Here is a 10831-nt window from a genome sequence, read left to right as displayed (position 1 = left end):
TCCAGTAAAGTATAGCAGCTAATGTCTCTTCTGACTGGTGAGTTAATACGAGCACCATACCAGATGCTTAAATTTTGCATAGAACCCAGGGAGTGAATTATGCTTTTATCTAGTAAAAGTGCTTTCTTCTATGAAACAATTGGCGATGTTAGAGTTTAGTTATTTTCTCTGTTTTTTTTTTCTTAAACATGGACTTAGTTGAAAAACAAAATTGACAACCCTTTCTTAGTCCTCTCTCTCTGTAGCACAAAAAATAATTTTATAAACCGACAAAATCCAAAAGCCTGGGAGCCACATGAAACTCCTTGTTTCACCTCTCTAGGATTCCTTCTTTACAAAAGTAATGTGTTTATTGCCTAGCTTCCAAAATTTTATCACATTGTTCAGTTTTCATGCTTGCATAGTGTCCAGGAAATTGAACGGAAACAAAAGGTTTCAAACTCAATTTCTTTGCAAAATCCTAGATGTCTAGAATTTGACATAGGAGTCATGCCATAGAACAAAATGGAAATAAGCACAGCTACTAAAAATAAAACTCCATCTATAACTTTACACTTTATGCACCTTCTATGTACACTACTTTAAATGTGGCACCAAAAATTCCAGGTAGTGAGATTATGTTGAAGCATATGCTAATTTCTGCCTTCAGATACTCATAAGCATAGCTGTGCTGGTATATTTAAGGCAAAATATATTTTATTATCAGGGAATATATTATCAGGGAATCATAAAATCTTAAAGTCATCTAGCCTAACTGCATTAAGTTTGGCCACAATGCCTGTATTTACTTCCCTGGCCTTATTTATTATTTTTTTCATGTATAATACTAGAATGCCCACCACCTCACATGGCTTCCCATTAATGCCAAGTGTTCTAAGACTCTGCCAGAAATGGAAGCTAACTCCTCTTCTATCGGCAACATCTTGATCTCTGGTTTGTCCTTAGAGTGACACAGATTGCATAGTTCTTGACCACAAATATAATCACATTTTAAATATCTGGAATACTATCATGTCCCTTGTAAAGGTTAAAGTCTTTTGGAAAATCTTCCACCGAGAATTGCGAGCCCTTACCCTAAAGCTGGTTTCTGTTCTGAACCCCAAGCAAGGGAATGCGTTCTCTGAGAATGGTTTTAACTGTCAGTTTTCCTTGCAAAATTCCAAACCACAGCCTTGCTTATGCTTAGGCTATATATTTCTGAGAAGTAGGACTGGATCATCTGCCTTGCCTCGTACATCACATTCTTGTTTGTTGGTTCCTTTTAACTCATGACTAACACACCTGCCTGTAACGTATAAATCTTGTGCTAACTGCCAAAAGGTAGGATAATCTCACTTCAGGATATTTCAAACCCTTCATCTTTATTGTTTTGCCTTGTTTCTGTTTACATTATTGTCTTACCAACTTTAATGAGATATAATTGACATATAACGCTGCATAAGTTTTAAGTGTACAACATGTTGATTTGATACATTTATATAAACCCTTTAGTTTTCACTTTATTTTTTCCTTCTGTTATCAATCTTCATTATTCTCTTACTATCCCTACTGAGATGTCACTTATTTTGGGATATGATGAAACCTCAAAGGGGAAAGTTATGCTGTCCTTCTATCTAAAGGAATGTCTTTAACAGGAGGCCTGTTATGACCACTTGCCTATGGATCTTTTTAAACATAGCTTTTGTATGTGTAATCAAGTACATGTTTTTATTTCCACATAGTAATACATTATATAAACTATTTTATACCTTTTTTTACTATTAATATTTCACAAAGATGCTTCCATACAAGTACATACAGAGTGATCTCATTTTTTTTCACAATTTGTTACCATAATTTTAACTACTGAAATTATTTAGGATATTTCTAATTTATTGCTCTGTCAAACCATGCTGAAATCACAGTATTCCAAATACTGTGTGTGTGTGTGTGTGTGTGTGTGTGTGTGTGTGTGTGTGTGAAAGTTATAATTTATCTTTACAATATAATCATAGATGTAGACTTTCTGGGTCAAAGATTCATATCTTTTTTTTTAATTTGTGAAGTAATGTTATGTTATTAATATAACAAACATTTTTTAATTTGATTAACATATCTTGGTACCATTCTGATATTTAAATAATATTTATTATTATTTGGTGTTTGTAGTCCTATATGAGTATAGGATATTTTCTATCCTTGTCAAGCATCTAATTTGGAAATTTGTGATTCCTGATACTGTTACAATTCCCAACTTGCTATTAATGGAGTAAATCACTGAAAAACCTTTCAAACTAAAAGTGAACTATTTGGGGATGGGCTAATAATATCACCATAAGAGGTTAGTGGAAGTAGGATTATAGCAATAGCTGCACTGTTGTAAAGCTCAGTGGCGTGGTTAGAGACTCACATAATGAGAGAATTTGTAGCTCCATCAAAGAAGGGTGAAAATCTTATTCTTAATGAAAATATTTTGAATTGTTAGGTAAGTCAAATCTCATAGGAGACCTCAAAAAGTGATTGAAAGAACAAGTAGAGCTGCTTTTCCTAAAAATAGATTCATTTTGTGTTTTGATTTCCATAAAATCCTAAGAGGAGGAGGTGGACCAGTGTTTGATGTTGATCGTGTTTTAGCTCTAACCATTCTCCTTTGTTTCTTCTCCCATCCTCTTTTCATAACCAGAGCTTCTGCCAATCCTTCTGCTTCTAAGCAGTTTCTTTTTATTTTGTCAATTTGAAGAGAGAGAGAGAGAGAGATCACTGTACCTATACTGACAATGACTACACTTCATGGCAATTTCGTTTTATGTGTTGTGCACTCATCCAGGATGAAATGTTGGTAGAATTTCAGACACTTTAGCCAAGACACCAGCACTGTGGGGTGATGTAAGGGCAGGAGAGCCTTAGCCTTTGTGAATTTCTTCCTCAAACTTTCCCTTCAATCCACCAACACCCACATTCATTTTATTTCCTAAATATCCCTCAAATCTGCCCACTCTGTTTTCGTTTCCACTGTTTTCCATGGAAAACCTTGTCATTGTCTTCTTTCCTCTTCACTAACAAATCTCCCTGAGTCCATACCGGTCTCCTTTCTACTTAAAATGCTCTGGTGACATTCCTGTGCCCTGAGAATAAAGACTTACTAAACTAAAGGCCTTTCCCAGTAAGAAGAAAGCTGGAGCCCATCCCAGCCTCAGCACCACCACTCTGATTGCTCTGGTGAAGGCTGGGGCACTGGGGCAAGATGGCCATATGGCTTCTTATTTAGGACAATTCATTACCTACCAGGAGTGTCTCCAAGTGTAGACATTCCTTCCCTGGGTGTCGTTGTTTAAGCCACAAAAAGTGCACCCAAGATTGTTTGACGTCTGTCCCTTCAAGTGTCCATGATGCTGGGACCCAAGGGAGGTGAAGGCTTTGTGGTTAAGCCCTGTGGCCTGGCCTGATCCTGCTCTGTTGTTGAGGATGTGCAGAATGTGCTTTCTGAGTGCACAGTCCATGACAGGACTGCAGGCATTCATTTCATCTACTCTAGAGAAGGCAGGCAGAGCGGTCAGGCTTTTGTTGAACTTGAATCAGAAAATGATGTAAAAATGGCCCTTAAAAAAGCCAGGGAAAGCATGGGATACCAGTAATTGAGGTGTCCAAGTCCCACAGAACCAAAAGGGATTAGATGTTGAGGCACACCAGTCCAAACAGTGTCAACATCCCCAATGACACTTTGTGTGGCTCCAAGGATTCCCATTTGAATGCACCAAGAAAGAAATTGTTCAGTTCTCAGGTTGAAAATTGTGCCAAATGGAAACACATTGCCTGTGACCCAAAGGGAAAGTTTACAGCAGAAATCCTTGTGCAGCTTGCCTCCCAGGAATTAGCTGACAAGGCCCTAAAGAAACATAAGGAAAGAATCAGGCACAGATATAGTGAAGTAAGTGCTCAAGAGCAGTCAGGAAGAAGTTAGGTCATACTTGGATCCCCCTCTGAAGTTCATGTCCTTACAGTGGTGGGGGGGCAGGGGAGGTCTTATGACTGCCCTGGCACAGTCAGGGGGTATATTGGCATTGTCCAGCAAGTGAACCTGGAGAGGATGAGATCTGAATAATTAAGCCTGCTTAATAGTGCAGGCTATGGGGGCAACAAAGAGTACTGCAGCCTTAGCAATGGCTACGGCTTCACCATCCATCTGTTTGGAAGAGACCTCAGGTTCTGTCTCTGGGGGATGTATGATCACAGATACAGAGATGGAAGTTCACTGTCCATGGTACCACTGGACGTTGTGTCCACATGACAGAGCTGCCGTACAAAGCCACAGAGAATGACATTTACAGCTTCTTTCTCTTCAAGCCTGTGAGAGTCCACACTGAGATTGTCTCTGATGAAAGAGTGACCAGTGAAGTGGGTGCTGAGTTTGAAACTCATAAAGAAGCAATGCAACAATGTCCAAAGACCTGGCCAACATGCAAAACATATAGACAGCTTTTCCTGAACTCCATACCTGGAGCTAGCAATGGGACACCTAGCAGCCAGATGATTCAAGGCATGAGGACATCAGCCCAGTCCACTTGCAGTGGCCTCGACAGCCAGCACTGTGAGTGGCTGTTGAGAGGCTGTTACTTTTATGGAGGCCAGAATAGCATGGGTGGATATGACTAGTTTGGGAGGAGCATTTTTGAGTTATTGCAATCAAATTTTCACAGGCAGCCAACAAGCAGTGAAAAGCAATTATTACTCTAGAGGAAGCTGTAGGGACCCATTTTGCACCGTGAGTTGTGAAATCTGGATTTAAAAAATCACCTCTTCAGGGTTTTCTCGTGTAAACTTTCTTCTAGCATGTGATAATGAGTAAACTAAAACTCCTTTCAGCTTTTCTCAATTAACATCTTGGTGGTGTACTTCAGAGTGCTCTTACCTGACTTAAAGTGGTTTTAAGTACATTAAATGGATCCTTTTGTACCATATCCCTGTGGAAACCTTGGTAAGGCATGCTTTTTTGGGAAAACTCAAGGTGTTATATCCCTAATTGAAAGAGGAACATTTCTCATGTTTGTTTGTTCTTGTTTATTTTCATTTCAAATCTTTTAGGTTAGGTTGAAGCTTTTAAAAATAAGTTTGTTTTGAAAATTGAGACACATTGCTGATATTGTAGGAATTGGTGAGGGCTTGATTTAAACCTTGCTTTGTAGTGTGATTTCCTTTTGAGCATATTTTCCTAAGTGAAATTTGTCATAGTTTTCATTACCTGTTGTTTTTTCTTTTTTTTTTTTTTTTTTATTTATTTATGATAGTCACACACACAGAGGGAGGGAGAGAGAGAGAGAGAGAGAGAGAGGCAGAGACATAGGCAGAGGGAGAAGCAGGCTCCATGCACCCGGAGCCCGACGTGCGATTCGATCCCGGGTCTCCAGGATCGCGCCCTGGGCCAAAGGCAGGCGCTAAACTGCTGCGCCACCCAGGGATCCCTACCTGTTGTTTTTTCTTAAAGATTTTTTTCACATACACACAAAAAAATTAAATAATAAAATAAAGCCTAAACTAAACTCCAAAAGATGATCCTCAAAACTGAATAATCTGGTCACTGACCAACTCTCCAGCTTCATATGGAACTACTCTCTCTGTCTTTTAATTCCCAAATCTCAAGGCTTCTTTAGGGCCTCCTGCTACTTCAAACTCAAATATGTAAGAAGGTTATCAGCAAATTGGCTGAGTCAAGACTTCCAAAATTTTTTCTCTTTCATAAAAGAAGTGAAAAAACTCACAAAGATTTTCAAGAATTAACTTTTGCAAAACTCTGAAAATTAACAAGATACTTTTAGTAATTCAAGGAGTATGTATTCAGGAAAAGTAATGGATTCTTGGTAAGAACAGCAAGCATTATAGTGATTTAATATGCCCACGTTGCATTCACCAGTCTCCAGTTCTGAGAAAGTCTTGAAAATAAACAGCCCAGAAACATGGTGAAAATCTGCAGTCTTGTAGCCATTGGAGATGGCAGAGTGGGATCAGAACTCCTTCAATATCTTATTCCAGAAAATGATTATTTAATTATCCAGCCATTCCCTGGAAGAACCACCCCCACTTGCAAGTATGTCTTTAACTAACCTGACTCCGAGCACCGTGTGTGAAAAGCCGTTACCCCAGTGCATTTTGTTTTTGATTTGTAAATCTTTTCTTTTCCTCCACCTCACTTATGATACAACTGCATAAAGAAATGATTATAAATCTATATTGCTGAACACATGGTGCATAATAATGGGATTCGTATGACAATAACAGTACAAAGGGAAGCAGTGGGGAATGAGTTATATAAAAGTCAAGTTTTTATATATAATTGGAATTAAGTTGATATTAATCCTAACTGGATTGTTATAAATTAAGATATTAACTGGACTCCTCAGAGCAACCACTAAGAAAATAACTCAGTAAAGGAATATATAAAAACACTATGATATGATAAATAACTCAAGTAAAAATGAGCAATTTTTTTCAAAAATTTCTCTAAAAAAATACAAATGGCCAATAAACACATAAAAGGATATTCAACATCACTAATGATTAAAGAATGCAAATCTAAATGACAATGAGTTCATATCTCCTATTTTCTAGGATGACTATAAAAAAAAAGTAAATGTCGGAGAGGCTACGGAGAAAATGGAACCATTACACATTGCTAATGGGAATATAAAATGGTATCACCACAGTTTGGTAGTTCCTCAAAAAATTAAGTATAGGGTTACCATGTGATCCAATAATCCCACTCCCAATTATATGCCCAAAAGAATAAAAAGGAATGTTCCCACAAAGAATTGTACACAAATGTTCATAGCAGCATTATTTATAAGAACCAAAAATAGAAATAAGTCAAATGTCCATCACCTGATGAATAGGATAAACAAATCCAAACAATTAAATATTACTTAGAATTACAAAATATTATTTAGATTTATAAAACATTATAATTCATAAACAAATGAAGTATTAATATATGTATGCTACAATATGGATTAACCTCAAAAACTTTATGCTTAATGAAAGAAGCCAGAGACAATGGCTCCATATTGTATGATTCCATTTATATGAAATGCTCAGCATCAGCAAATCCATTTTGACAACGTAGATTAGGGGATGCCAAGGGGTAATCGGAAGTGACTGGCAAGACATAAATTAGGGTTTATTTACAGGGTGATAAAAATGTTTTGGAATTAGATAGTAATGATAGTTGCACAATCTTGTGAGCATACTAAAAACCGCTGAATTGTATGCTTCGAAAAGGTAAAATCTCTTTTTACTCTATCTCAATTAAACTTAACTTTAAAAATGTGTATTATACCTCAGTTTCATAGCACTTGTCAGTGTTGTATTTTTATTTCATTTATAATAATTTAAGAATGCTTTTTCTCTTAGTAAGCTATAAGCTTCCTGAAGGCAGAAATCTGATCTATTTTTAATTAGTGTTATATACTCAGTGTCTAATTCAATGCATTATTCATAGTAAGTGCTAAATAAATAATAGTGTATTATGGAATACAACTGTTCATACTGAATAAAGGTGATATGGCCCCAAACAATGTCTGGCAAATGGATCAAAGGCAAAAAGACTGTATGTTCAAGCTATGGCATATAAGATTCGCTTACATCAATCAAGTAGTACAATGTCTTTTCATCTCTGCATCTGATTCAGTTTATAGATTAATAATCTGCAATTCACTTTCACCTATAATAAGTACATTATTTAAAATCATTTCACTTGCGGTGCCTGGGTGGCTCAGTCAGTTGGGCAACGGAATTTTGATTTCTGCTCAGGTCACAATCTCAGAGTTGTGAGATTAGGCCCCACATTGGGCTGTGAGTGCTCAGTGGGGAGTCTGCTTTGAGATTCTCTCTCTCCTTCTTCCTCTTCTTCTCCCCTCCTCATGCTCGCTCTCTCTCTAAAATAAATAAGTGAATATACACAATTAATTAATATATAAAATCATTTCATTTGGTCAAATAGAATTTAGACACATAATCACAGGCTTCTGAAATGGATCTCTTTTAAAGGAAAAAAATAATAGACTACCGGGTCTCAAAGTTTTTAGTAAACAATGTTAATGCATACAGAGTGAATATAATAAATGCAAAAGAGGCAAAATTCTATCATTTAGGCCTGAAATATAAAATTTCTATAAATAAAAAGATATTGGTATAACAAATTTTTGCTAAAACAATTTAAAAACAAGTTTGAATGTCTTATTTAATATATTTTTAAAAATTTTATTTATTTTTATTTATTTATTTATTTATTTATTTATTTATTTATGAGAAAGAGAGAGAGAGAGAGTGCCAGAGGTTGCAGGAGGAGCAGAGGAAGAGGGACAAGCAGACCCTGTGCTGAGCATAGAGCCCAATGTCAGGCTCAATCTCAGGACCCTGAGGTTGCGACCTGAACCAAAACCAAGAGTCAGACACAACCAACTGAACCAATTAGGAGACCTTTATTCAATAAAGGTCATTCAGCATTTGCCGAATGAAAACCAAAGCTATTTGTATTAGAAAAAGAATACATACATTGGCATTATGTTGTTAGCTAGAATATTATCTGTTCATATAATTTAGAAGATCTTGATATAATCTGAAGAACGATGCAGCAAGGAGACAGTGTCTGAAAATTGATTGGGTAGAGACTCATCAAAAAAAAAAGTAGAAATGTGAATCTACCCACTATCAAGTTCTGAGCCAGGTGAAACTGTCTGATCTGGAGTAGGAAAAAAAATGATATCAAGAAAAGAACCATGGCTTCTTTTTGACCCTCATGCTGTCACCTTTCTTTCCTCTTTCTGCAGACTCTAGGAATATTCAGCATGTGCAAACTGGGCTTCAGGAAGAACAAAAGAACCTCAGACAGATAAAAGTAGTCAAAGTATAAGAAATGTATCTTCCTGCAAGAGAGAAGTTTTGTACTGGGGTTCCCAAGGATTCCTATGACAAGTTTCTGAGCACAGAAGGGATGTTGCAACCCAGCTGATACTATGACATTTCCCATATCAACAGCTACTAAAGGAAGCAAAGGACATTCAAAAGACAAGTCATTCTTCACTGATGAACTTCTTGGCAATCTAAGGATGAGTGTTTATCCCCACCACCAAATTTGCAAGGGCCTAGGGTAGACACTCTCCAAAAGAACCAATGAGAAAAGATTCTGGGTTCTGAGTATTAAGAGCAAGGGTTTGAGGAATTGAGTTGTCAGACATCCAGGGTCATATGTTTTTCCAACTTTTTTGAAAGGAATTTAAACAGAAAAGTTCAAAGAACAATATAGCCACAACAACGCTAAGATGAAAAGGTATTTGACATCTTGAAAACAGGCTTTCTGGGTTTCATGTTGCATACATTCACTTTTGTTATAATTTTTTTTACTTTTTAGTCGGCTTTTTATAACTCTGTCAAAACCATGCAGGAAGAAAATAAGCTGCCCGGTTCTGTATGGTCTCTATGAATCACTTGCTAAAATGTTGGGAAATCCATAAATTCATTTTAAAAAGCTATCATTTCTAGCAGTGACAGCAAGTAGTTTGCGCGTAGTAAAGAACAACATAGTCTCCATCCTCAAAGGGATCGCAATATAATGGTGAGCCTAGAATATGGACATCAAAAAACAAGGCATTGACCTTATTAATAACGAGTCATATTGATAGAATATGCCCTTAATATGTATGATGTGATGAGAAGGACATTTCACATCTGTGTTCTCCTTCCCCAGAATCCATAATCCTGGTTTAAAAACATCAGGCAAATTCCAACTGAGGGGCATTCTACAAAATACTGACTAGTACTTCTCAAAACTGCCAAGATTAGAAGCAAGGAAAGTCTTAGCAACTGTCCCAGTCAAGAGGAGCCTGAAGAGATTGAACAACCAAATGTGAGCTGATGTCCTTGACAGACTCCTGGGAGAGAAAAAGTGCACCAAATAAAAACTAAGGTAACCTGAACAAACCATGGACTTTAATTCATAATAGTGTATCAATGTCAGTTCCTCAGTTATAGCAAATATTCCATGCATAAGGTAAGATGTAAACAGGAAGACTAAGCATGGAGTATATGGGAACTATGTATCATCTCCAAAACTTTTCTGCAAGTCTAAAACCAGTCCAAAAATATAAATTTAAGCACATAAAGCAAAGGAATACATAAACCCTGTAAGAAAAACTCAAAGCCATAAATCTATGTGTAGCTTTTCATCTAGACTTGTGTTAATCAGATATCATCTGGGGTTGCTTGGGTTACTTGAAATTTGTCTTTAGAATTATCTCCACTAACCAAACCCACTTTTTGTGCAAAACCTACTCTTGTCCCAAGATTTCTCAACATTTCCAGGCAGCTTCAGGACATCTGGTTAATTCTAGTTGCAAAAGTCCTTTTCTGATCAATCACTGATCTTATTTTGTTTTTTCTCCTGTGACCAATTTCTTCTCTCCTTTCTGCTAAAGAATTCATATATTCCCTCATTCACAAATACCACTAAAACCTAAAAGTCATAGACAGACACCCCCTTACTCACCTTCCAAACTCCCACCCAAAAACTCAGCAGTTTCTAGAGGAGGAAGCTTGGATAAAAATAGATTGGTTTTTGTTTATTTGTCTAAATTGTTTCAATAGAGAAGCCCCTGGAGCAAATGCCTATAGTATTATATTCACAATGTTTGTATAGTACATGTAAGTAACACTAAAAGTACACAAATGATCTCTTCCTGCTCTTTGGATACAGAAGGTCATGAGGTTTCATGTCAGTAAATCAGTATAACCTGGGGGCCATACCAACAATGAACTCAGTATCTTTTCTGTAACACCCCACCACCACCAACAACAACAACAGCAA

The 10831-nt window shown here is 36.8% G+C and overlaps 1 pseudogene; it reads left to right on the top strand.

The window, feature by feature from the left end:
* Positions 1 to 3365: 3365 nt before the first annotated feature.
* LOC112917693 (heterogeneous nuclear ribonucleoprotein F-like) lies at positions 3366 to 4632 on the top strand (annotated as a pseudogene).
* Positions 4633 to 10831: the final 6199 nt, after the last annotated feature.

Source organism: Vulpes vulpes, chromosome 15, assembly GCF_048418805.1.
Source record: "Vulpes vulpes isolate BD-2025 chromosome 15, VulVul3, whole genome shotgun sequence".
Classification (NCBI taxonomy): domain Eukaryota; kingdom Metazoa; phylum Chordata; class Mammalia; order Carnivora; family Canidae; genus Vulpes; species Vulpes vulpes.
This window is presented reverse-complemented; position numbering and strand designations above follow the sequence as displayed.